The sequence below is a fragment of the Cyprinus carpio genome, chromosome B6 (assembly GCF_018340385.1).
Source record: "Cyprinus carpio isolate SPL01 chromosome B6, ASM1834038v1, whole genome shotgun sequence".
In the NCBI taxonomy this organism is placed as follows: Eukaryota; Metazoa; Chordata; class Actinopteri; order Cypriniformes; family Cyprinidae; genus Cyprinus; species Cyprinus carpio.
The window spans coordinates 2,350,095-2,377,973 of record NC_056602.1 but is presented as its reverse complement, the minus strand read 5'-3'; the positions used below and the strand labels follow the sequence as shown (position 1 = coordinate 2,377,973).

The following is a 27,879-nucleotide window of genomic DNA, read 5'->3' as shown; positions in this document are numbered from 1 at the left end:
AGCAGCGACCTTCAGGTAGCGTGTGTCCCATTCCGATCACAACCTACACGTGGGTTTGTTTTTACTTCCCCCTCCTCTTCCGTTTCTAACTCTCTTTTATATTAAATTTCCTCATTGATTTCCGCCCATTAGAAAAAGTGAAAAGCTGGCATGGATTTCTTCCAAATCGCCACAGTGGGCTTGAGTTTTTACCTCCATCATTAGTGCATGGGCTAAAAAATGGATAGAGATTTTCAGTGAAAGACTGAGCAGTGTAAGAGTAGATATGAGAGCTGGACTCCACATCATAAAAGGAGACCAGACCCTCCTCATAATTCACAAACACACCGACCCACTGCGGCTTCACTCTCAGAGACAGAGAGACAGGAGGACCAGCACCGGCTTTATATTCATTTTCGTTCTCTAGGTACACAATCCAGTATCCATTACTGGGTCTTGTTGTGATTTATCCCTTCCTGTTAATGGATTCTCTGGACACTCCTAAATCCCAATCAGTCTTTCCCTTCACCTGCACCTCAAAATAAAATCTCCCTGAGGAGAATCCCTCCTTTCCCAGGACATCTGGACATGTATCAAATCTCTCTGGTCTGTCTGGGAGTTTCTGTTTAATATCTCCATCTCTCACTTGTTTTCCATCATCAGACAAAATGAGATATGGACTAGCTGTATCAGGATCCAGAGTCACATCCACTGAGAAAACACAGACTACAGATATTCTGTGATGCTGATGTTTCTGCATGTAATAATCTAGAACGCTGTTTAAGACTTGATGGCTGCTCTGTCAATTCTTCGTCATCAGTTAGGAACCTAGGTGTGCTATTTAATAGCAATCTTTCCTTAGAAAGCCATATTTCTAGCATTTGTAAAACTGCATTTTTCCATCTCAAAAATATATCTAAATTACGGCCTATGCTCTCAATGTCAAATGCAGAAATGCTAATCCATGCGTTTATGACCTCAAGGTTAGGTTATTGTAATGCTTTATTGGGTAATTTTTCTGCACGCTTAATAAACAGACTCCAATTAGTCCAAAATGCAGCAGCTAGAGTTCTTACTAGAACCAGGAAGTATGACCATATTAGCCCAGTCCTGTCAACACTGCACTGGCTCCCTATCAAACATCGTATAGATTTTAAAATCTTGCTTATTACTTATTAAGCCCTGAATGGTTTGGCACCTCAGTATTTGAACAAGCTCTTGTTACATTATAATCCTCCACGTCCGCTGCATTCTCAAAACTCAGGCAATTTGATAATACCTAGAATATCAAAATCAACTGCGGGCGGCAGATCCTTTTCCTATTTAGCACCTAAGCTCTGGAATAACCTACCTAACATTGTACGGGAGGCAGACACACTCTTTTAAATCTAGATTAAAGACCCATCTCTTTAACCTGGCTTACACATAACACGCTTCTAATATCCAAATCCCTTAAAGGATTTTTAGGCTGCATTAATTAGGTAAACCAGAACCTGGAACACTTCCCATAACACCCGATGTACTTGCTACATGATTAGAAGAATGGCATCTACGCTAATATTAGTCTGTTTCTCTGTTATTCCGAGGTCGCCGTAGCCACCAGTTCCAGTACGTATCCAGCTCAGATGGTGAATCAGCACCTAGAAAGGACCTCTACAGCCCTGAAAGACAGCGGAGACCAGGAGAACTAGAGCCCCAGATACAGATCCCCTGTAAAGACCTTGTCTCAGACGACCACCGGGACAAGACCACAGGAAACGGATGATTCTTCTGCACAATTTGACTTTGCTGCAGTCTAGAATTGAACTGCTGATTTCATTGTCACCAAAGGAGTTTTGGTTCCTTGCCGGTGTTGCCTCTGGCTTGCTTAGTTGGGGACATAACTATAACATGATATCATTGACTTGATTGCAAATGATTGCACAGATACTATTTAAACTGAACTGTGATGATGACATCACTGAATTCAATGATGAACTGCCTTTAACTGTCATTTTGCATTATTGACACTGTTTTCCTAATTAATGTTGTTCAGTTGCTTTGACACAATCTTTTTTGTTTGAAGCGCTATATAAATAAAGGTGACTTGACTTGACTTGACTTAATCATATTGTAGTGCAGTGATGAAGCTGTGAGTGTATGAATCTAAACTAGTGTAGTGCAGACAGCACACTGTACCTGCATACTGCTGCATCCACTTCAGCTATGTAGAGACACATCACAATAAAACATCAGCAGACCTTAAGCTTATATTTCAAGAATTGAGTACATTATTATGTTTCTATCAAATCAGTGTGTGTGTATTGATGTACCAGTTTGTGTGAGTTTCTCATCTATAGTGTCCTTCAGTTGAGTCAGAGCTCTCCTCAGAGTCTCCAGACTCTAGTGAGTCTTTATACTGATCTCAGGCCAGTTCCTGGTGTTTCCAGGGCTGCACAGGGATGAGTGAATCTACAGCAGGAGAGAGGAGAAATCCTTCAGCATGGGGAGTATTATGGTGTCATATCCTGCATTATCATTGATCATTAAGCTCCATTTAATAATGAGGAATTAAATTTATCTGACTGTGAGAAGTTAGATATATGGAGTTGATGTGAATTGTATCACAAGCCAGACTGTGTTTACTTGTCTGATTGTTTGATTGCATTAAATTCTGAGGAATACAAACAACTCCACATACAAAAAGATCATTACTCAAGAAAGAAGCCCCTACTCGTAGGAGCAGCCCCCTCCACATACAAACAGAGCGTTAGTCCTGCAAGAAGTCCTGATGCGTGATGGTCATGACTGAAGAGGGCGGCCCCTACTGGGGTAGAGCAGGGTCCACCTCATTATTACTCAATTATATCGACGATTGGTTGATTTTAACTCAATCAGAGCAGATGGCGGTTCGACATCGAGTTGTCGTTCTCGCTCACATGAGGGAGCTGGGTTTGAGACTGAATGCCAAGAAGAGTGTACTTTCTCCAGTTTAGAGAACCACCTATCTAGGCGTAGTGTGGGATTTGACCACGATTCAGGCACGTCTGTCTCCTGCTTGTATCGAGTCGATCCTCATGTCAGTCAAGAGAGTCAAAGAAGGCCAGTCACTCACTGTCAAACAGTTTCAGAGATTGTAAGGTCTGATGGCATCTGCATCCAACGTGATACATTTTGGCCTGCTCTACATGAGACCCCTACAGTGGTGGCTCAAGACCGAGGGATTTTCCCAGATGGGGAATCCACTTCGAATGATCAAGGTCACAAGGCGATACCTTCGTGCCTTAGACATGTGGAAGAAACCTTGGTTTTTGAATCAGGGCTCTTTGTCGCCGTGTAACGCTAGCGACAGATGCGTCGCTCACCGGTTGGGGTGCGGTAATGAGTGGCCACCCTGCCCGCGGACTCTGGAGCGGTCGCCATCTGACATGGCATATCAATTGTCTAGAGATGCTAGCTGTGTATCGAGCATTGAAATATTTCCTCCCGGACCTGAGAGGTCACCATGTGTTGGTGCGCACCGACAACACATCGGTGGTCTTTTATATCAATCACCAGGGAGGTCTGCATTCGCGTCCCTGTACAAGCTGGCACACCAGATCCTTCTGTGGTCCCAGGACAAACTCCTCTTGCTCAGAGCAGTGTATATTCCTGGGAAATTGAATGTGGGAGCAGACATGGCAGATATGGAGACTGTTTGGCAAAGCCCAGGTGGACCTCTTTGTGACTCAAGAGACATCGCAATGTCCCCTCTGGTTCCAGGGATTTGGAAGTCTGACAGCGTGGGCACATCGTTCCCCAAAGCATTCAACGCAGCTCGAGTTCCTGAAGAGGAATGTCCCAAGGTTACGAACCCCTGCCGGCGCTTGCTTCCCTACTCTAAGCTGAAGCCAGCTGCGCGGCTCATGCTTTTATAGCTTCCTGGTCGCTACGTCACCCTGCCCGTGACGTCATGCCCTTCCATTGGACAGATTGCACACAATATTCAGAGTTGGTCTCGCCAAAGGCATTTCCCAAAGCATTAGACGCAACGTCTTGTTCCTTCGAGGAACTAGGGTTACATTCGTAACCTTGGGATGTATTTCAATCACGTTTAGGTGTGCTTTCACTTTACTAAGTGATCCGGTAATCACAGTCATGTTGATAATCAGAACAACAGTGTGAGTGCAAGTGTACAACAATAAAATAAATTATTATCAGTTGTCTTGTTTGTAGTTGAGCGCGGGGCACAAAGTAACGAGGGGTTAGTTGTAACACACATGGTTTAAATATTTCCACACATGCTAGCATAACAAAACAATTTTCTGAATTTCTTAATTCATCTATTCACCCACATTCCCACAAACTATTCGAACCAATCATTGCAATCACAAACATCCCAAACAACTACATTTATGCATTTAGTAGACAACTTACAGTGCATTCAGTGTGTTCCCTGGGAATTGAACTCACAACCTTTGGTGCTGCTAACACAATACTCTACCACTGAGCCACAGGAGAGCGATGTGTTCATTGTCAAACTCCAAAATTACATTATTTTTAATTCTTAAAAAAGGTCATTATTTTATTTGAAAAAGTTAATAAATTTATTTTATTGACAAAATATTTTAGTTTGTATTGTACAAATCCGATTCCAAAAAAGTTGGGACACTGTAAAAATTGTGAATAAAAACAGAATTCAATGATGTGGAAGTTTCAAATTTCAATATTTTATTCAGAATACAACATAGATGACATATCAAATGTTTAAACTAAGAAAATTTATAATTTTAAGGGAAAAATAAGTTGATTTTAAATTTCATGGCATCAACACATCTCAAAAAAGTTGGGACAAGGCCATGTTTACCACTGTGTGGCATCCCCTCTTCTTTTTATCACAGTCTGCAAATGTCTTGGGACTGAGGAGACAAGTTGCTCAAGTTTAGGAATAGGAATTTTGTCCCATTCTTGTCTAATACAGGCTTCTAGTTGCTCAACTGTCCTAGGTCTTCTTTGTCGCATTTTCCTCTTTATGATGCGCCAAATGTTTTCTTTGGGTGAAAGATCTGGACTGCAGGCTGGCCATTTCAGTACCCGGATCCTCCTTCTACGCAGCCATGATGTTGTAATTGATGCAGTTTGTGGTCGGGCATTGTCATGTTGGAAAATGCAAGGTCTTCCCTGAAAGAGACGACGTCTGGATGGAAGCATATGTTGTTCTAGAACTTGGATATACCTTTCAGCATTGATCGTGCCTTTCCAGATGTGTAAGCTGCCCATGCCACACGCACTCATGCAACCCCATTCCATCAGAGATGGAGGCTTCTGAACAGAGCGCTGATAACAACTTGGTTCCCTTTCAAGGGAACTTCGAACTGCGTCCTCTAGGGGTCGCTATGGGGAATGCCTCGTCGTGACCCGTGTCTGAAGCATACATTGAAAAAACACCAACAAGTTGGCCGGCGACAGCCCCTGACGTCACTACCGGTGCGACTTAAGATAAATAGGCACCGGGAGAACACGTCATTCTCTTTTTCGTCTTCACTGACCGTTTTGTTTAAAGCGTACAGCATCTAGGAGTGCATGTTTCTACAATGTGTGTGTGTAGTGAAGAGCAAGCGCAAGCGCAAGCGTTCAGCTCTCGAGGGAGTTAGATGCGCTCTGCTGCACTCATTGTGATGCATTCGCGAGACTCTGAGGGGATGTGAGTATTTCACTATTTACTAGAGTTTGTAGCAACATTTGCATGAGTGAGTTCGCCTCTCGTGGGAATAGCGATGCATACGCGGCAGCAGTTTTTTGCTCACGCTTGATTCCTGTGGTAATCTAGCAAGTGGGCGGAGCATGTTTAGCTCCTGTGGGAACTGAATGCATGCTGCACGTTGTATCGCGGTGAAAACATGTAAAGGATCTGACGGGAAATTTCTCCCTATCAGTAATTTCCTTTTGTTTATACTGCACTCCGGCTTAAAAAAAAAAAAAAAATAAAATAAAATATATATATATATAAAATATATATATATATATATATATATATTTATTAAAAAAAATCATTATCATCTGCATCCACAGATTCCAGCATACTAGTTATGCCAGCATCGAGGGGATGCGTGAGAATGATTATGAGAAGATGCCACCTGTTAAGGAGAAGCTGCCATGCTATCTCTCCATGGGGGAAGCATCTTCTCTTAAGATGTAAGCCTATTAAGACTTCCTCCTTGCAAAGCAAGCACTAGCAAAACGTTTAGAGGATGTGTTCATCCATGTCATCGTTATTTGATACCCGATGACACACACAATCTTGGCGTTGGTTGTTTGGGCTAAGAGCACGCACGCAATGTCCTTGAGGGGGCAATTTGCGTGCATTTGTGTGTGTTATCTTTCTGGCCATAGCCCTCCAGCTCAGGTGAGCCTTCCATTTCTTCCTGATCTCCATACAGAGATCAAGTAGAAATGGAAGAGGCCGTTTTTCTTGCGCATCCAACGATTCCAGCATACGAGTATGCAATATCGAGGTGATGCGCAGAAACTGTTTCAGGATGAGGTAGCTGAGTTGCGCCACCCTGGCAGATATCGGGAAGAAAGTAAGGCTTTCTTCTTGATGCTCCGGTCTCGCCTTCCAAATTTTTCGGTACCCCCACTGAGACGGTGGTCGAGGCATTCAGGAAGGTGAAAGCGCACTCAGCGGCCTTCAATCCTTCATGAGCAACCAGGTCTGAGCCCAAACAACATAGGGGTCCTGGTCCGTCTCGGTCTGAGGATCAGAGACTGGCACAGAAGGCTAGTGATGCGGCTCGTGCTCCTTCCCCACCCACGGGTAGGTATAGGAGGAATCGCAGGTCAAAGGAAGATAGACAAAGGGAGGTGATCCAGACAAGGTGTCAAGGTGGCCAGATCATAGGTTTCTGCAGGAGCCTTCTTGATCATCAGGCACGGCACGGCACTGCAAGGAATTTCCTGGATGTCCGGCCAGGTCACCCTGAGGGGCTTCCTGGTCGCTTGGATATCCCTTTTTGCTGACGCATCGAGCGGGAAGTGGAGGTGGCAGTTGCAGGAATCTTCTTGTATATGCTGTCTCAGGTGATGCTCCCCTCGCCAGAGGTTTGTAATTTGAGTTTGCCTCTCCCGTGCGGTTCTGCACCTCTGCGATGCTTAGGAAGCTTTAAGTACACACCCTAAGCTCTGTGTACTTTCTGAAATCCATATGGTGGTAAGTTCTCTGTTTTTCCCAGAGCACATGGCATCCAGCAGCATCAGATAAACTAGGACCTTCCTTCGCCTGCGCTGAGTTTTTGGCTAGCTTGCAGTACGCTTACCTTTCTGATTCTCATGATCAGGCTGTAGGTCGAGGCCCCTCTCTTGTTGAGAGTTGGGGTTGTGCTCCCTCAGCTAGGTAGCCTACTGCTGGCCATTCCAGCATGGAATATGCTGCAGGTTGAGCCCCCTCTCTCGTGATAGTTGGGTTGTGATCTCTCAGCTAAGTAAATTATTGCTAGCTCCCCCTCGTTTGAGAGCTGGGTGTTTGCCCCTCCCCTCAGCTAGCTATTTACTGCTAGCCGCTCCAGCATACTCCATAGATCGAGTTGATGACTCTCAAACGTATTGTTTTGGGATGCACTATTCCATCTATGAGTTACCCCAGTGGTTCTCAACCTTTTTTTCCAACGGGCCGCACTATGGTCCAAGTGCAAGTCTCGCGGGCCTCACGCATATCATTTACATATTACGTCACCAATACAAACCAACCTGATTTATAATATTATAGCCTAAATATTATGATATTTAATCGATTATATTCATTGAAATAAATTAATAATTCTACTCCCCATAAATAAAACACCTGATGCTGTCGGGAGCTGACCAATTTTGTGAAATTCGGCTCGAAAGGAGTAACAGCACAATGAAGTTGCGATTGTAAGTTGCAGTCTGTAAGACGCGCACGGGAGCATGACTTGACGCGCGACATTGCAGAAAATGTGCGTTCACAAATGTAGCCTATGTTGATCCAAACATGGAAAGCACTTTCGAATTTAATAATATGAGGTTCTCTCCAGAGATGTTTTGCCACATTTTCTGCAATTAAGGATGATTGCTGCGTAGTATGGGTGGTTCTATGTGCCTGAACTTCTTCAAGTGAGTTACGGCGCAAACCGAAAATCCAGCACTCTCCTTCACTGCTGATACTGTGACTATTCTTGTTTGTATGTGTTTCATTTGCTGGCATTTCCACACTTCTTTTTTTTACTCCCTTAAAAACAAATTTTGTCAATTCTGATGCTCAATTTTACCGAGCTAATGGCTGTTGATGACTATTTGAATTGAATTCTGCCAAAGTGCGCGCCATGTAGGCTATGTGTTCATAAAATGCGGAGCGTAGGTCTGCTCATGTCTGAAAATAATATATGAAAAACAAAAGAATTTTACATATAAACATTAGGCTATAGCTTATATTTCTTTAGTACATTTTTAAATGAATGTAAAAACTAAAATGAATTGTAAAACTGAAAGTTATTTTTTTAAATTGTGTTCAGCATGGTGGGCCGCATTTGAATTCGGGCCGCGGGTTGAGAAACCGCTGAGTTACTCTGTCAGAGTGCCACGAGAGCCCCCCCCCCCCCCTTTAGAACAGTATTTAAAATCCATGTTATGGTAAGTATGCATGTGAAGTCTTTGCGCACTTTCTGAAATCCACACTGTGGTAAGTTCGCACACTAGTACTCTGCGTTCTTTCTAAAAATCCTATATGGTGAGGGCTTGCACGGTTGCCTCGTGCCCTTTCTTGAGTTGGTAAAAGCCCCGTTCATCTTCTAGTATAGGTCTCTGCAGGCAAGTAATGGGAGTTACCAGATCAGGGTGTTTTTAGACCATGATACCTGATTGGCTGACGTCATAATGACGGTAGGTTTAAGGGTGGGGTTAGGTAAGGGGGATCATTTTGATTGCATGATTTAGAAACACCCAGCAGTTTGAAAACACCCACAAGATCATAAACGCCCACTTTTGCTCTGCAGAGACCTAAGTCTCTTCATCTTGGGCGCCGCTCCACCTATGCATCCTCGAATACCTATCTAAACAGGGTGTTGCTACTAGGGATCTGTTGAGACAATTCCTTCAGCAAGCTTATGCAAGAGCAAGTGGTAGCCCCTGTGTGACAGGCAAGACTTAGTATAAAATGCTAGGCTCTTTGCCGTATCCCTTTAACCCTCTGAAGTCAATTAACGCGTATACGCGTTTTGAGGCATTTTCTCCTGATAACCCCGAAAAGAACTTAAATTACACTTTCAGTTTTGATCGTACAGATAAGAGCAATACATCAATCAAATCTGTAAAGGGTCTACTTTTATTTGTATCCACACATAATAACAACAAAGCTTTGTGCATTTATAAAATAAAGAAAACAAACAAAGTGTGCTGTCTGTAGCCTTGGTCTGCCGTGATCTTCATTCAGAAACGCGTCATTAAAATGAACTGTAACTCAGTGAATACTCAACAAAGAGACATGAGATATCTATAGAAAGCTTGACATGTCTACTTTTAAACTGAGCAAGTACTACCAAAAACAAATATTCTGTGATAAAGTAATCCATATGAAAACAATGCTATGTCCGTCTTTCAGGTCTCCCTTCATTATATCTAATGTGACCACGCCCTAGCGCCGAGCGCGCTATTGTTATTATAATCTTGAAGCTCGTGCGGGTAACCGCCCTCATCAGAGCAAACAAAGCTGCGAGACTGTACTTCACGTTTTTTTAAATGTTACTGTTCACTTCGAGGAATAAGACATAATTCACCTCAATAAGACCGCTGAGAGGAATAAGATTTGATTACCTCAGAAAGAAGAACGAAGCGGCTAACCCAGCAGAGATAAACATGAGTAAGTCTTTTTTATTATTAATCTTCTTGTATTAGTTTTCATATAACTTGTACACATTTTACTAGTTAGACTTTTTCCAAACTATAACTCCAGACTAAATGTATAATCAGGTGAAACATTATGAAGTTTCATTTACATAATCTCAATGTTTCACGATGCCAGGATGTTTTTGTTGTTGTTGTTGTTGTTGTTTATTAGTTCTATAACATAGACAGCAATACGATATAAAAGTAATATGAGCTATAATGTTGCTAGCTTAATGTCAAGAATGATTAGACAAAACTTTACTGAGATAGGCTATTCTCTGTTCACGAATATAGCCATATATGTTTATAACTATATATGTTGTATAGGCCTTCATACAAAGCATGCTTGTGTTTTCGGGAATGTAACTAAGCTTCTATTCATCAATATCTGCTCTGGTGTAAATAATAATAATAAAAAAAAGTCTATCAAGGAAGCTGTAAATAACACTGACAATAAATTTTCTATGTGGTAATTGTGATTTTTTTTTCCTGTAAATTACTAATAGTATCAGTGACCATCACAATAATGTTAATGATGCAGTTTATTTGCGTAAACAGCATGCTTACTTTTTTATTTCAGATAAATAATAACCTGTTGCAAAGTGAGCCAATGCAAATAAGCAACCCACTCAGGAATCTGGAACACAGCTAAGACCAAGCGAGGCACACACTCCCATCTCTTCAAAGTCTCTTCAAAAAAGTATGTCCTTCAGAGCACATAAACAATATACATTTTGGAAATGCCAGGTATGTGACGTTCATTTATATATTTCAACATGACACATGAGCCTGCATTTATTTGATCAAAAATACAGAAAGTTGCATTTGCTAAAGCAGTAATATTGTGAAATATTTTTGCTATTTAAAATAACTGCTTTCTATTTGAATATATTTTAAAACTTAATATATTCCTGTGATCAAAGCTAAATTTTCAGCATCATTACTCCAGTCTTGCTCCAAGTGTAACAATATACACTATACCATTTAAAAGCTGGGAGTCGGTATATATATATATATATATATATATATATATATATATAAATCATACTTATTTAGCACACAAGTGATGATAAATACAATAATCATGTTAGAAAAAATGCTGTTCTTTCAATTAATCAAAAAAAATCTATTTTCAAAATTATTAATAATATAATAATAATTAATAATAATAATAATAATAAATGTTTTTTTGAGTAACAGATCAGAATATTAGAATGATTTCTGAAAGATTAATGATGATGGAGTAATGATGCTAAAAATTCAGCTTTGAAAGTCAGCTTTGATTGTTCCTAATAAACTGTTTAACTGCACTCGCAAGTGAATCTCAATTTATTATTATTATTTTTTTTTTTGAACTTATATTTTTATTTAGAACCACAGCATTACATACAATAAAGTATGGCATTGGGTTTTAACATGTTAGTCCGATATGTTTCCACAATATTGACAATTCTTTAAAACGTAATTATATCCACATTTTACAGCTCTGCCCTCAAGGCCCTCTGGACAAACAACTAGAAGGGCTACTCTGGGGTCTTCTGGGATTTCACAATGGAAGATTTCTTTAAGGGCATCAAATATATCTTTCCAGTAAATTCTTAATTTTGGACATGACCACAAAATATGGGTGTGGTTACCAACATGCTGGCCACAATTTCTCCAGCACTTGTCTGACTAGGATGGATTCCATTTTGCAATTATCTGTGGGGTTTGGAAAAATCTGGTTATTATCTTCCATTTGAATTCCCTCCAGACATTAGAATTGGTTACAAGATGTACCTCTCCTCGAGCTTCCTCCCAAGTTTCAAGAGGAACAGTTTCATTAATTTCAGCCTCCCATTTTTCCTTGATCTGTAATGTGTTATTTGAATTCTTAGTCAAAAACAATAGATATCCTTTAGAAATGATTTTTTTGACTGCACGACCAATTTGTATTTCTTTAAAAAGTTTGGGAGGGTTTTTTAATCATTTCTAGATCCCTATGAGTTGTGAGGAAATGTCTCAGTTGTAAATATCTAAAAAATTCAGACCTTGGGAGTGTGAATTCATTTCTTATTTGTTCAAATGATTTAAGTGTGCCATCATGACATAATTGGTGCAGATAATCAAGTCCATATTGAGACCACTTTTTAAAATCTACGTCAGTACGAGATGGTGCAAAGTCATTAAGATAGCCAATGCTAGCTGCAGATCAGATTTTCTTAGACAGCCCAAGTGATCTTTGTATAGTTATCCAAATCTTTAAAGTAACTTTGGTCCATTCGCCCATGGAGGCGTTTTTTAAGGATACACTGGAAAACAGAGGAAACACAAGGAACAGAGGCTCTTTTCAATATTGATCCACCGGGTTTGAGTGTCTTCTCTCATCCATGAGACCAGAGGCATCAATTGAGCTGCCCAGAAGTAAAACCTAAAGTTTGGGAGTCCCAGCCCACCACTTGTTTTATGTGATTGTATTATTTTAAGCCTTATTCTTGGCCGTTTCCCTTGCCCAACAAATTTAGAAATTATTTTATTAAGCAAATCAAAGACCGATTTTGGCACATCTATGGGTAACATCTGAAACAAATAGAGTAATCTCAGCAGGACATTCGTACGGATAGATTCAACACGGCCAATCAGAGAGAGAGGGAGAGCTGACCAACGATTTAAATCTTCACTAATATTTCTAATCATTTTTTTATAGTTTGTATCGTATAACTGGTCCAAAGAGGAGGGAATAAAGATGCCTAAGTATTTAAACCCATTCTTGGGCCATTTAGCCCCGCTTTTAATTTGGATTTTTTTTTTTAATTTGACCATTAATAGCTTTGGCCTCAGTTGTATCTGTATTCACTTTATATCCAGAGTAGTACCCAAACTTGAGACTTCGCTTTTTTAAATATGGAATTGTTGTCTCAGGTTCTGTTAAGAAAAGTAGGACATCATCGGCATATAACGTCAACTTATGTTCCTCACCTCCAATTACAATTCCCTTAATTGCACTGTCGTCCCTAATGAGTTGAGCAAGAGGTTCGATGCTGATAGCAAACAGCAAGGGCGACAATGGACATCCTTGTCTGCATCCACATTCTAGAGTAAAACGTTCTGATCTACAACCGTTAACTCTCACTGAGGCGAGTGGATTCGTGTAGGGTGTTTGAATCCACTTTATGAAATTGGGGCCGAATTTAAAACGTTTAAGAGTTTGGATCAGATACTGCCAAGATACCCGATCAATTGCCTTATAAGCATCAAGAGATAAGAATACTGCCTTGGCACCTGTAGACTTTGTATAGCTCATAATGTTTAATGCTCTACGAAGATTATCTCCATAATATCTCTCTGGGATAAATCCGGTTTGGTCCAGATGTATAATTTGACTAATTTATTTATTTACCCTTTTGGCAAGAATGGTAGTCAATATTCGTTGATCACTATTTAACAATGAAATAGGCCTATATGACTGACATTCGGTAGGATCTTTGCCCTCTTTGTGAATCACAACAATGGTTGTATCCCGCCACGAGGGTGCCACTGTACCAGATTGCAGTGCATAATGATATGCTCTTAATAAGAGTGGAGAAACTAGTTCTTTAAAGTTTTTATAGAATTCATTTAGGTATCCGTCGGGTCCTGGACTTTTATTATTCTTTAGCATAGAGATTGCCTCAATTATTTCACTTTCTTTAATAGGTTCATCCAGATCCTTTGCCATTATCTCTGTTAACTCATTCAATTTTATATTATTTAGGAACGGTGCTAGCATATTATCATCAGAGCAAGTATCAGAATTTTTGTAGAGTTATTTGTAGAAGTCTGCAAAGGATTCTGCAATTTCATCAGGCTTAGTAAGAGGATTGATAGAGTGACTAGATTTTATCTTTTGTACGATGTTTGAAGATCTTTGCTTTTTTTAATCTAATTGCTAACAATCTGCTAGCTCTATTGCCATGTTCATAATATCTTTGATTAATAAATCTTAAATTGCCTTCGATCTTATCAGCGATTAAGCTGTTGTATTCTCTTCGCTCATTCTTTATTTTATTTAGTAATTGTGGGTTTGAGGTTTGTTTATGTTGTTTCTCTAAATTTTTAATAGTGTATTCTAATTCTTGTTGTTTAGCTGCTCTCTCTCTCTTCTTGGCACTAGCGAATGAAATAATCCGACCTCTGAGATATGCTTTTGCACAATCCCATACTATGAGTGGTGATACCTCTGAAGAGTCATTTAAACTTAGATATAATTTAAGTTCTTTTGTGACAAAGGAAATAAATTCTTTATCGTTAAGGAGGGAGGCATTTAATCTCCATTGTTTGGAAGTTTGTCTATGTCCTATGCCCCATATTAGTTCTACAGGTGAATGGTCCGAAATTGTCATTGGTAATATCTTCATTACTACTATTCTATATAGCTCTTCTTTGGGAGTGAAAAAAATAATCTATCCTAGAATAAGATGCATGTCTATAAGAGTAAAATGTAAAATCTCTACAATTTGGAAATTTGCTTCACCACACATCTACAAGTCCAAATTCAGAAGACTGGTATTTTAACATCTTACTCATTCGGGAGAGTGAGGTAGTAGAGCTGGGTTGTCTATCAAAATGTTGTGTCATAATACAATTGAAGTCTCCTCCCATTAATAATATTCCAGTGCTATACTGTGTAATAACATTGAAAACTTTTTTAATAAAAGCAGACCTGTCCTCATTCGGTGCATACACGTTCATAAGTGAAACATTAATGCCATCTATGGAGCCATTTACTAAAATTAATCTTCCCTCTGCATCCTTATGAGTCTTTTCTAAGCTGAAATTTACCTGCCTATGTATTAGGATAGACACTCCTTTCTTTCTCACTGATGGATGAGAGAAAAGTACACTTTATCTGCCCATGATCTCTTTAATTTCTCATGTTCTGCGTCAGAGAGATGAGTTTCTTGCAGAAAGGCTATTTGACAGTTAGTTTGTTTTAGCTGATGCAGAATCATTTTTCTCTTCATAGGGCTATGAAGGCCCTTGACATTATAGCTTATAACCTTTATAGATCCCATTATTAATTATAAATATATGCAGAAAATAAGGGCAAACCTGCATTGCGGTGTACCATCCAGAGGGGAAAAAAAAAAAAAAAAAACTGGGGCCATACAATTAAAACCAACATGTTTAGCCGCACGGGAAGAACAGGCAGCCAAAACCAAATTTATCTCAGTACAAAATAATTAAATTTCTTTATGTGCCAGCAATTACCTGTGCAAAAATTTATAAAGGGGTCCGTGAGAATGAATATACCATCACACAGGCTCCCACAGAACCAACAAATCTCAGACAAAAGTATTATAACAGCACTCCATGGGCTATATTTGGGATCGGGAGCCCTTCCTGGGCTGAACGGGGGATCGGGAGCCCTTCCTGGGCTGAACGGGGATCAGGAGCCCTTCCTGGGCGATACTCGGGAATGAAAGCACCTCCGGGGCTGAACTCTGGATCGGGAGCCCGGCGTGGGCTTAACTCGGGTACGGGAGCCCGCCGTGGGCTTAACTCGGGTACGGCACTCCCGGGCTGAGGACCATGGTGGAGCTTTGGAGGATCCATGGGTAATTGGGGTTGGGCAGGCGGACCGAGCCATTGTGGGGGTTTCTGGCGGAATGTGAGCTGGAGAGACACGGCGTGCCTCCGAGGGGCCTGAACGACGAGACTTGGGAGGTTCCTTAACTTTGAAGTTAGAGCCATTCAAAAGGAGTACGAGATTAATCAGCTCGATCAGGGGAAAATCAGAATCAGGAAGATCGCAGCGGATCATCTCGTCATCCAATCCCAGCAGAAAGCACGCACCAAGAGTGACATCGGGCCAGCTCAGCTGGTAAACTAGCTCAATGAAATCCTCCACATACTGCTCCAACCTCGACCAGCCTGCCGCAAACCCCACAGCTTATCCTCAGCCATCAACATTTTTGGTCCGGTATTGTGTCACAGGGCTGCTACAATGCAGGAACACTGAGCAAGGAACGAGGAGACCAGGAGATAGATCCAAGGAGTTTAATTGACAGATAGCGGTGAATCACAAGTAGCACACGTGGATGATATAAACAATACCAGACGTCGAACTTAACTCGGGGAATACTATTTATAGACAGGACTAAATAAGGGGAAGATGAGGAACACCTGGGACTAATTAACTCAACGAGAACACCTGGAATCAAAACATGAGGAGCAAAACACAGACAAAATGTGGAATAGAGCCTTACACCGATAGGCTGTCGATTTTCTCTAAAAGGTTGGTTTTTTTCAGCTGTTTTCTGTCCTCTATTGACATCCATTCAAAAAAACAAACAAACAAACAAACAAACAAACAAACAAAAACAGCCTCTGGTCTCCTTTCCGTTAGCTTTAGCCGTTATGCTTTTTTGTCTTAAGGTTGCAGGCTTGCCTTCTAGTGGCTTTGGCCTTAGTAACCCTGAAGACATTGATTAGCTGGTTCAGGTGTGTTTGATCAGGGTTGGAGCTGAACTCTGCAGGACAGCGACTCTCTAGGACTGAACTTGTCTACTCCTGCGATGGTCACTTCAAGAAAATGATTTCTGTTAGTGATCATGTGATTTTGGGTTACGAGTTCTTGTGATGCCTTTTGAAGCAAATTTGGGGTTGATTTCGACTGCACATACAAATGTAAGCAGAATAATTAAATTAGTCTTTATTTTAATGTAATACAAATTATTTTTTATCCGTGATAGAAGTTTAAGAAGTGTTGTAAGCAAGTTTAGGCAAATCTCTAGTTGGAAAATGTTTAATAGTAAACAAGACACAATAAGACAACATTTTAATAAAATAATAAGAAGAAATATTTATTTGAAATGACTAATGGAGAGCAAAGGCTGCATCTTCTGAAGGGTGCATCTGAAGATTGTGTCTCTGTGGACAGATGGAGGCAAAGACTTCTTCAAATGCACCCTTTGTTTCACAGGGAATGAAGGGTACAACAGATGAACACTATGCTGCTTCACGCAAACCAGAATTCATAGTACGTTAGTGTCCACAGGATTTTAGAGGAATTGCTGTGGGTTATATTTACTCAAATAATCTAGTGTATCTAATGATACAAAAAAAAAATAAAAATAATAATAATTATATATATATATATATATACACACACACACATATATATATATATATATATATATATATTGTTAAACAGTTGTCATTAATATTAATCAATATTAATTGAAATCATTAATACAGGTGCTGGTCATATAATTAGAATATCATCAAAAAGTTGATTTATTTCACTAATTCCATTCAAAAACTGAAACTTTTATATTATATTCATTCATTACACACAGACTGATATATTTTAAAATGTTTATTTCTTTTAATTTTGATGATTATAACTGACAACTAAGGAAAGTCCCAACTTCAGTATCTCAGAAAATTAGAATATTACTTAAGACCTATACAAAGAAAGGATTTTTAGAAATCTTGGCCAACTGAAAAGTATGAACATGAAAAGTATGAGCATGTACAGCACTCAATACTTAGTTGGGGCTTCTTTTGCCTGAATTACTGTAGCAATGCAGTGTGGCATGGAGTTGATCAGTCTGTGGCACCGCTCAGGTGTTATGAGAGCCCAGGTTGCTCTGACAGTGGCCTTCAGCTCTTCTGCATTCTTGGGTCTGGCATATTGCATCTTCCTCTTCACAAAACCCCATAGATTTTCTATGGGGTTAAGGTCAGGCGAGTTTGCTGGCCAATTAAGAACAGGGATACCATGGTCCTTAGATGCAGGTGCCAAGTCCTGTTGGAAAATTACATCTGCATCTCCATAAAGTTGGTCAGCAGCAGGAAGCATGAAGTGCTCTAAAACTTCCTGGTATACGGCTGCGTTGACCTTGGACCTCAGAAAACACAGTGGACCAACACCAGCAAATGACATGGCACCCCAAACCATCACTGACTGTGGAAACTTTACACTGGACCTCAAGCAACGTGGATTGTATGCCTCTCCTCTCTTCTTCCAGACTCTGGGACCCTGATTTCCCACGGAAATGCAAAATTTACTTTCATCAGAGAACATAAGTTTGGACCACTCAGCAGCAGTCCAGTCCTTTTTGTCTTTAGCCCAGGCAAGACGCTTCTAACGCTGTCTGTTGTTCAGGAGTGGCTTGACACAAGGAATGCGACAGCTGAAACCCATGTCTTGCATACGTCTGTGTGTGGTGGTTCTTGAAGCACTGACTCCAGCTGCAGTCCACTCTTTGTGAATCTCCCCCACATTTTTGAATGGGTTTTGTTTCACAATCCTCTCCAGGGTGTGGTTATCCCTATTGCTTGTACACTTTTTTCTACCACATCTTTTCCTTCCCTTCGCCTCTCTATTAATGTGCGTGGACACAGAGCTCTGTGAATAGCCAGCCTCTTTTGCAATGACCTTTTGTGTCTTGCCATCCTTGTGCAAGGTGTGAATGGTCGTCTTTTGGACAACTGTCAAGTCAGCAGTCTTCCCATGATTGTGTAGCCTACAGAACTAGACTGAGAGACCATTTAAAGGCCTTTGCAGGTGTTTTGAGTTAATTAACTGATTAGAGTGTGGAACTAGGTGTCTTCAATATTGAACCTTTTCACAATATTCTAATTTTCTGAATACTGAATTTGGGATTTTCCTTAGTTGTTAGTTATAATCATCAAAATCAAAAGAAACAAACATTTGAAATATATCAGTCTCTGTGTAATGAATGAATATAATATACAAGTTTCACTTTTTGAATGGAATTAGTGAAATAAATAAACTTTTTGATGATATTAAAATCATATTACCATCACCCCAAAAAACACACACACACACACACAATAGTTATCGTACAGTTTTATGATATATATCAAGGTATTACTGTGGTATATCAGATGGTAATATTTTGTAAACTGCCTTAATTCAAGAGTTTAGTGAGGTTACTTAGTTTTGTTTTTCTGTTAAGGAAATAATTGCATGAACGTTTTTGGAAATTTTTAATAAAAATTTATTGGACAAACATTATATATTTACATTAAAAATTGTAATTATAGCATATAGATTTTCAAAATTAGAAAAAAAAAAAAAAAAAAGATAAAAAAATAGAAGCACATTATGTTTTCAGATTTTTAATTATATATATATATATATATATAAAAAAATCATTATTTTAATCTTGTATTTCATATTAGTATAGTGCAAATTCCTTTATTATAACTGAGAGGTGTGATGATCAGAGGGCTTGAGTTTTTACCACCATGATTAGGGCCTGGGCTAAAAAATGGAAAGAGTTTTTCAGTGAAAGACTGAGCAGTGAAAGAGTAGATATGAGAGCTGGACTCCACATCATAAAAGGAGACCAGACCCTCCTCATAATCCACAAACACACCGACCCGCTGCGGCTTCACTCTCAGAGACAGAGAGACACGAGGATCAGAGAGAGCCTTATATTCATTTCCATTCCTCAGCCACACAGTCCAGTATCCTTTACTGGGAGTCAGTGTGATCTTTCCCTTCCTGTTAATGGATTCTCTGGCCACTCCTAAATCCCATTCAGTTGAGGAGAATCCCTCCTTTCCCAAGACACAGGTACATGTATCGAATCTCTCTGGTTTGTCTGGGAGTTTCTGTCTAATGTCTCCATGTCTCACTTGTTTTCCATCATCAGACAGAATGAGATCAGGTTGAGCTGTATCAGGATCCAGAGTCACATTCACTGAGAAAACAGAATATAATTCTCAACATAAAAATACACAGATATTCTGTGATGCTGATGTTTTTAATTAATCCAGTATTTAATCAGATTGTAGTGCAGTAATGAAACAGTGAGTGTATGAATGTAAACTAGTGTAGTGCAGACAGCACACTGTACCTGCATACTGCTGCATCCACTTCAGCTCTGTCGACAAGAATCACGATAAAAACATCAGCAGATCTGAAGCTTATATTTCAAGAATTGAGTACATCATCATGTTTCTATCTGATCAGTGTATGTATTGATGTACCAGTTTGGGTGAGTTTCTCATCTATAGTGTGCTTCAGTTCAGTCAGAGCTCTCCTCAGAGTCTCCAGACTCTCATGAGTCTTTATACTGATCTCAAGCCAGTTCCTGGTGTTTCTAGGGCTGCGTAGGAATGAATGAATCTACAGCAGGAGAGAGGAGAAATCCTTCAGCATAGAGAGTGTTATGGTGTCATATCCTGCATAATCATTGATCAGAGACCTACATAGCAAATGTCTTCTGGCCCAAATCTGGGCCAAACAATCACTTTTCCCTCGGCCCAAGTACCCCAAAGAATGACGGCCCTGAAGTGGCCCAGAACTCGATTAAAGACAAGGGCCAGACATGGGCCATAACCGGCCTGAATCTCAGCCAGTTAATCACCCTTAACTGGCCCTGATCTGGGCCAAAACAGGTTTTATTATTGGTGCCAAATCTCAGCCTTAAGTAAACTAGAATCCCCAAATCTGAGCCACACCTGAGCCTTATATAGCCCAGAGCTAATTTACACACAAACTATGCCAATAAAATACATTAAACTGAATAGAAAATCAGACTTAAAACCCACAAATCATGTAACTGTGCAATAAAAAAATGTATTGCATTGATTTTTCTATTTATTTTTATAAAGAACAAATCAACCAATAAAGAGTGAGTGTATAAAATATACAGTCTATAAGAGAAACGTAACAGATATACTGTAACTTAATCAAAAAAATATAATAAACACATGCTGAACGCTGAAAATACTATAATCCAAATGACAATGCGTTGCAGTCCTCTCTGGCAGAATATAATAGTAGTGCGAGGAGCAAGGCATAATTGCATCACCGTAAACACGGCAAAATACTATCCCGAGCCACTCCGTCAAAGCGAGTTTCTCATTCAAAACACGCATCACCGTAAACACGGCATGTCGCAATCTATGACGAAACTGGCGAGGGCCAATGAGCGTTTGATATCGCTGCTGTAAAACTTGTCATAAAACTTCTTAACGGCACATTTTTAAATTGTTACTACAGTTACAGAGGAAGGAGATACATATCGCAGATGAATGCGGTTTGAATTGCGATCTGTTCCTCACACCAAGCATCACATGAATACAGAGGATTTAAATAAAAATACAATACTTTTATGATCATTTTATTTAATGCTTTTGCATGACAGCATACTAATAAAAATGATGTGCCCCCACTCTCTATTATTGATCAGTGTGTGCCCCATGGTAAACCAAATAAATATTACATGATAATGGTTAAATGATCTCTCTCTCTCTTCATGTAAGGATTCTAAGATTATTTGTACCAAGAATAATAATAATTATTATTATTATAATATATATAATTTAATAAAATTATAATTAAGTACAGTTTGATGCACTTGACTGATTTGCTTAATTTTGAAATGATAATGTTTCATTCTGTTTTCACCTGCCATTTCAAAGACTACCTTTTAACAATACTACACTTCATTAAAATGTATGTGATCATTTAAACATTATCATGCAGTATTGTATTTATCTTGTTTATCATGGGTCACATAATATGCTGCCAGATCATAGCCTGATTTGGGCCACATATCACTGGGTGATCTTGGCCACACTCCTCCCACCTACAATTGGCCCGTATATTGTTTGCCTGATCCACGCTGTGCCATCATTGCCACACATGGCCCAGCTCTGGCTGAAAGGGTACATGCCATTCCCAACAGGAGGCCAGCAGTGCCAGCTTGAAGCCACATTCGGGCCAAGTCCGTTTGCTATGTGGGGAGATCATGTTGACTGACCTGTAGGACGAGGAGGTGATCTTCAGTGTGTGAGAGCTGCTCCAGCTCAGTGTTTCTCATCTGTAGCTCAGTGATCTCCTGCTCCAGCTCTTCAATCAGCTCTTGCTCCTGTTTCTCTGCTGCTTTCTGCTTCTCCTCCATCACCTCCAGCAGTTCAGTCTGATGTCTCTCAATGGAGCGGATGAGATCAGTGAAGAGCTCGACACGGGCTGCTTTCTCCTTCTCTGTGTTTCTCTGGTCAACCAGGACAGGCAACACATTATTAGTGGTGTTTGTTAATAAGATTAAAATCTGTTATTATTGCTCATAGTATTTTTTTTTTCCCACATAGTATACTTGCGTACTAGCTGCCATATCAACGCTATAATGAGAAAAGAGTGCACCAAAATAAAAAAAAATATTTTGAAGATATGGCTAAATAATTATTTTACCACAGTAACAGTAAATTTGTTACTGAAGTAAATTTTTCATCTCAGTTTTTAGCATTCATTTAAAATAAGACAAATCTGCTATTATTTCAATCTCCAATCTGTTATTTATCAGTTTAGATGGTTTTTTCTTTTTTTTTTTTTTTTATGCTTCGATATGTAGCAGAAGACAGTTGCGCAGATGGGTAATAGAAGTGAAACACTGTGTTACAATGTGCCCCGCTATTATTAAACTGCTTTATTGAACTATGTTCATTGTCAAACTCTAAAATTAAATTATTTTTCATATTCTTAAAAAAAGTTTGAAAAAAGTTAATAATTTAATTTTATTGACAAAATGTTATAGTCTAGTATATATATTTTTTTTTCATTAGGTCAGATAACATTTTAAGCTGTAATATGATCATGTTACAACGTGCCCCTCAGATGTTACAATGTACCCCACATATGGGGCATGTTGTCACATTTCACTTCTATTTTTTGGGGTAAATAAAGAAAAACATAATTATAACACTGCAATTATGAAAAACAACAACAACAACAACAAAACATCATATTTGTACTAGAAAAGTGTGAAATGAATGTGGATAAAAATTATACTCTATACCCCATGTGGATTTACACAAACTGAGAAAGTCAAAAAGTGTTAGGTTGTGCCCCGCTCTCCTCTATTTGCTCCAACCCCCGAATATATTAGTTTCAAACAATGCTGCAACAAACTGTATAGTGGTGATTCAAAAAAAAAATCAAATAAATAATAACAAAAAAAACTAAATAAAAATTAAATCGATTTTTTTAGGGCTGGGCGATATGGCCTAAAAAAAAAATCCCCGATTTTTTAACAAAAAATCCGATTTACGATTTAAACCGATTTTTTTCCCCCTACTTAAAATCAATATTCAGATGACAAAGAAATTGTTCAAAACAAGTTTTAACTTTATTTTGTTTTGATTTTACCTTCTGGGATTTGATCTGGATTCCCCCTTCAGGTTAAATTGCAATCAGAAACAACAAGCCAAAAAGACAAGATGGCAGGTCCTGCCATTGTGAACCGTGTAAACATTACATAAAATAAAATGTAACATAACATTCTTAACATACTGGATACAGTCTGTAAGACTGTCAAAGGTCTTTACTACTTTTTATATTTTTTTAATGGGAGCCGCACTGATAGGGCAGAGTCAATCAGAGAGCCACTTTTACCGCAAAGTATCAAAAGCTAAATCTAGTCACAAATAGCATGTCTTTTTATCAATCTGTCATCCCTGATATGCAATGCAATGCAATACAAAAGGGGCTATCATTCTTTATCATTTACCAGTCAAATTTGTAACTGAGACAAGATGATTTAAAAAAAAAAAAACAGTATTACCTTAATGCTGGAAAGATTATACTAGCCCATCATGCATCTAACCATCCATGTGCACACTCGGTGTTAAGAGCTGTTAAGATTAAAAACTGCCAACTCCGCAGTGAGTCAATGTCATGGACGTAGGACAGAGCAAGTGTAAATATATTTTCTAGTCTATATCTCCATCTTGTTGTAAATAGAGCAGACAGTGTCTAACTGTGTCTACACCGTTAGATAACAAGAATAACAACGGCAGCTATTTTCATAAAAATCAAATACACTTCTTCAGTTTTTGAATTTTAGGTAGGCTATCTTTACTAAGGTTAGATTAATATATTAAATACATTTTAATTAGCCTAATACAATTAATAAAATTAAGAAGAATGTAAGAATTTCGTTTTGAAAAATTGCCATTTATCTGCATGCATAATTTTAGACAATTATCCAAGAATTTCGGTACAAACAGTAAACATTAGGCCTGCTAGAGACATATTATGTCGGAGCGGGATCTGAGCGGGAATTGGTTTATGGCGAGGGTGAGCGGAATATTAACGGGGCACTTGCTTGGTGCGGCTGAGCGACTGAGTTCTGAACTACGGGAGCCCTGAGTGGAGCGCCGGCGGATGTTAAAAAGAAGAGCTCATTCTGAACTACGGGAGCCCTGAGTGGAGAGCCGGCGGATGTTAAAAAGAAAAACCAATTTCACCAAAAAAAACATAATCAAACAAAACCAAAAAACATGACTTGAAAAAAACACAAACGCGTAAATCATCATCAGTGACACTTGGGTAGTGTGTGTTCTTAAAGACACAATCTGAAAGAAGCACCAATGCATTGCTGATGCCTGGGAACTATTTGTCACGCTAAATATCTTTACCTGTTGGTAACTCACAGTTCTGCAGTGTGAAATGTGTATTGGTTGAAAATAACATAGGTGACGACCTACAGCCAATAAGAGAGCAGATCCAGGGAAAGTTCAAGAGGTAGAGTCATAGATCTGCAAAAGATCATCAGCATATTCTTCTTTTTTCTTCTTTTTTTTCACTGCAAATCACTGTACAGACAACTTGGACTGAAAGCTTTTTGCAGGCTACCATTTTTGACCTGAATAAATACATTCTCGCACAAGAATGCCCGTCTCCCGCGTGACCTTACATTATTATTATTATTATTATTATTATTAATTCTCGTGTGCTTGCTTGTGAAACACAGTTTGTAGACCTGACAGAGTTGTCAGCGATTATTCTTCTTGAGAAGTTGTGTAATGTGTGATCTCCTGTCACCAATCCGTCGTGTCGTGTGAGAAGAGCAGTGATCTGACGACTTTGAAAATGCTGCAGTGTGAACCCAGCACGCAAGGGAAAGAAGTGAGGAAAGGAAATGAGAAGCACCTGCTAAGTTTCAAACAGGATAAATCTGCCTCTGAAGAGCACTTCAGAGTATCCTGGCTGCCATACTGTGTACAATTGATGAACACTTTTCACCTCCATGATCCTTTGTGCATATTTAATTTGTGATGTAGATGTTGTAAAATGACACAAAAGTGTTTATAAGGAAATGGTTTTGGTCCACTACACCCTTCAGTCCTTCAAAGCTCTTACTCTGGAGGATAAACCCTTAAAAGTGATTAGGGAATGTGATGAGCCCTTCAGAATGGAACACAGCCACCAAACTATACAAATGCAACAAGATATATAATATTTAAATGTATTTTATTATTTCATTATTTTAAACTCACTTTTCTGACTTCTGCTGAATGCTTGATGTCTTGAATCTTCTTGATTCTGTTCTGGATCATCAGCTGCACGACTTTCTGTGTCTTCATCAGTTCAGTCTATAGAGAGAACAACACAGACACATTTATCATAACACAGAACTCACAATATATTTTCATAATGAACTTTTATTGTATGAAGTATGAAATAAAATCTGATTCCTTATTATATGAGCCTTTTTAAAGGGGTCATATAATGCTGCTAAAAATAACATTATTTTGTGTATTTGGTGTACTGAAATGTGTTTATGCGGTTTAAGGTAAAAAAACACACATTATTTTTCACATACTGTACATTACTGTTTCTCCTCTATGCCCCGCCTTCTGTAACGCATCGATTGAAAAGCGAGGTGTGCTGTGATTGGCCAGCTATCCAGTGTGTTGTGATTGGCCGAATGCCTTAAGCGTTTGACGGAAATGTTACGTCCCATAACATATTGTGATGCCTTGTCCAGCAGGAGCGATGAGACATAAACATAAAACCCATTATAAACGTGATATAAACATGATTTCTAGTCGGTGTCTTCTTTTGGAAGGCCAAACAAAGTAGTTTCACTTTCTCAATGAAAGAGCATCACACACCGCGGCCTTGAGTGAACAGAGGCAGGCGGCTTCAGAATGGCGCGGGAGGAGGATTCTACGAAGGAGCGTACCTTGTGCTTGCGGCAACCACATGTGACTACCCCGGGCTGGATCCGCTTTGTCTACAGTGAAAGCCGATCTGGCGATCCACAGTGCAAAGTTGATGTATTTCCTCAGACACCAGCACGGATCAGCTCCAGGCATGACGAAGCAGATATCCTCCTCATTTGGAAGGCCAAACAAAGTAGTTTTGATTTTCACAGTGAAACACCCATTGTCTATACGACATGGTGACGGCAAAAACAACAACAATACTACAATGAGAATAAAAGCTACGCCTTCTTTCTTTTCGTGAACATCTGGGCGGCATTATGCAAATCTTCCCACATACTGACGTAGAGATTTGGGGGTGTGTTAGAACGAGCCATTTTAGGGGGGTGTGGTTGACTGGTTGATTTTATAAAGAATATCTCTTTGGATTTGAGACTTTAGTCTGCAACTTTAAATATCTTCTTTATGCAACAAGAGCTTGTAACACTCCAAAGAGAAAGGAAAATTTGAAATCGCATCATATGACCCCCTTTAATTTAGTTTTTAGTAACTTCTACCTTCTTCTCTTGACTCTCCTCTTCTAAAGGAACAGTGTTGTGGTTCTTGTGGTCTGTCACAGAGCAGGTTGAACACACACATGTCTGATCATCTCTACAGAACAGATCCAGGGGTCTCTCATGTTTCTGACATATATAGTTCTCCAAATTACTCACAGGATCCATCAGTTTGTGTTTCTGCAAACGTGTCACTCTCAAATGACGCTCCAGGTGAGATTCACAGTAAGAGCTCTGACACACCAGATACGACTTCAGGCCTTTCAGCTTTCTTTCCTCACAGATGTCACACAGAACTTCAGTTGTTTTCTCAGGACTTTTTTCTTCTTATAGTGATCTACGAGCTCTCGGAGTGTGGTATTAATCTTGAGATCAGGTCTTTGTTTGAATGTTTCTTTACAGTATGGACAGCTGCAGGTCTGGCTGTTGTCCCAGCACTTATTCAGACAGATCTTGCAGAAGTTGTGTCCACATGGAGACTGGATCAGTGAACACATCCAGACATATAGAGCACTGAATCTCCATAGACAGTGAACTAATGGAGGATGACATTGCTGGAAAGAGACATTATTTAGGATTGGTGTGAACTCCTTCAATACTGTTTATATAGAATCTTATGATGCACCTCATGAAGCTGGTTGAATGTAAAGAGTGTTTAGAGACAAAGAGTGCCGACTTTTAAGAAACTCAAATATAAAGAGATCATGTACAGTACAGTCAGCTGGTTCTTATTGTAAAATGAACCCAGACAAGCTGATCAGAATCTAAATGTGAAGCTCATTAAATAACCACTTACCTATATATATATATATATATATATATATATATATAGATATATATATATATATATATAAAGAATTATCCTTATTAAGCTGAAATTATTTGATCTGCTTTACATTCCTGACATGTACATATTCAATATAATAAAAGTAAAAGTCAGAGTGTTTTTTCTGGGTTATTGACTTACATGGAGGATCATGTTCAATACTCCGTCTCCTGGTTTTTTCTTGCTGTTAGTGAAGATTCTGCCATTTCTTCTTTCCCTCTTAAAGAAAAAATGAGTAGTTTTCCTTTTTTCTCTAGACTTTTTTTTAGACCCAAATGGACCATGACAGCTAAATCAATATTTATATTAAATTGGTTAAAATGTGAGAATTGATAGTGATGGAAACACAATCATTCATTTGAAACAAAGTGAGTGACTCGTAAACTTACTGAACAATCTGAACTATCACCTGGTGTTTAAAGAAAGTACAAAGAAAAAGCTCTATATTTTCCAACAAACATATATATCTCCTTATCCAAAATTAGATTAATCTTTCCACAAAATATATTATATGATCATAAGTTTTTCTTATCTTGTGTAATGTAAAAGTTATTTTCAGCTGCAGTGAAGCAGGATTGTGTTCAGTTTGTCTGAAGATCATTTACTTCCTGTTTCTTACCTGTATGTCTTTATGTTGCGTGACAAAATGACAGAAACACCAAACTTCGTTCAATACAATTACATACTTTTAATTAATTCTTAGACCAT

General features: G+C 39.0%; 1 protein-coding gene and 1 pseudogene across 4 annotated transcripts in view; both read right to left on the bottom strand.

Annotated features, from left to right (window-relative positions):
* The window catches only part of LOC109056731 (E3 ubiquitin-protein ligase TRIM39-like), an 820,810-nt gene that overhangs the window by 59,619 nt on the left and 733,312 nt on the right, over positions 1–27,879 (bottom strand). The gene's annotated exons all lie outside the window — the stretch shown is intronic.
* LOC109075094 lies at positions 70–26,931 on the bottom strand (annotated as a pseudogene).